General features: G+C 51.2%; 2 non-coding genes across 2 annotated transcripts; both read left to right on the plus strand.

Annotated features, from left to right (window-relative positions):
* Positions 1–126: 126 nt before the first annotated feature.
* LOC123178967 (5S ribosomal RNA) lies at positions 127–245 on the plus strand. The gene has a single exon (XR_006489998.1). It is a non-coding gene; the product is annotated as a 5S ribosomal RNA (ribosomal RNA).
* Positions 246–546: 301 nt separating this feature from the next.
* Positions 547–665, plus strand: LOC123178968 (5S ribosomal RNA). The gene has a single exon (XR_006489999.1). It is a non-coding gene; the product is annotated as a 5S ribosomal RNA (ribosomal RNA).
* The last annotated feature ends 354 nt before the right edge of the window (positions 666–1,019 follow it).

A 1,019-nucleotide genomic window follows, 5' to 3' on the forward strand; every position in this document is an offset into this window, starting at 1 on the left:
GTGCAGTTGAACCGTGGTAAAACTCGTCTCCGTAGTTGAGCGGGAGCGGCCAAAGGAATGTGCAATCGTGTGTGTAGTGGAGCTGGGAGGGGCAAGCATAAGGGACGAAGACGGGGGTAACATGTCGGATGCGATCATACCAGCACTAAAGCACCGGATCCCATCAGAACTCCGAAGTTAAGCGTGCTTGGGCGAGAGTAGTACTAGGATGGGTGACCTCCTGGGAAGTCCTCGTGTTGCATTCCCTTTTTAATTTTTTTGCACCGCGTGCAAAACAAAACGCACGAGCGCGACGTATGTTTAGCACGTTTTATTATTTTGCACGTTTACGGTAAATTTTAGCTCGCTGCTCATTATTCACGCGTCTAGCGGCGGCAAGCGTGTTCTGAAAGGGGTCGAAACCATGGTAAATAGGCACTGGTGCAGTTGAACCGTGGTAAAACTCGTCTCCGTAGTTGAGCGGGAGCGGCCAAAGGAATGTGCAATCGTGTGTGTAGTGGAGCTGGGAGGGGCAAGCATAAGGGACGAAGACGGGGGTAACATGTCGGATGCGATCATACCAGCACTAAAGCACCGGATCCCATCAGAACTTCGAAGTTAAGCGTGCTTGGGCGAGAGTAGTACTAGGATGGGTGACCTCCTGGGAAGTCCGCGTGTTGCATTCCCTTTTTAATTTTTTTGCACCGCGTGCAAAACAAAACGCACGAGCGCGACGTATGTTTAGCACGTTTTATTATTTTGCACGTTTACGGTAAGTTTTAGCTCGCTGCTCATTATTCACGCGTCTAGCGGCGGCAAGCGTGTTTTGAAAGGGGTCGAAACCATGGTAAATAGGCACTGGTGCAGTTGAACCGTGGTAAAACTCGTCTCCGTAGTTGAGCGGGAGCGGCCAAAGGAATGTGCAATCGTGTGTGTAGTGGAGCTGGGAGGGGCAAGCATAAGGGACGAAGACGGGGGTAACACGTCGGATGCGATCATACCAGCACTAAAGCACCGGATCCCATCAGAACTCCGAAGTT

This window comes from Triticum aestivum, unplaced genomic scaffold (genome assembly GCF_018294505.1).
Source record: "Triticum aestivum cultivar Chinese Spring unplaced genomic scaffold, IWGSC CS RefSeq v2.1 scaffold21581, whole genome shotgun sequence".
Lineage (NCBI taxonomy): Eukaryota > Viridiplantae > Streptophyta > Magnoliopsida > Poales > Poaceae > Triticum > Triticum aestivum.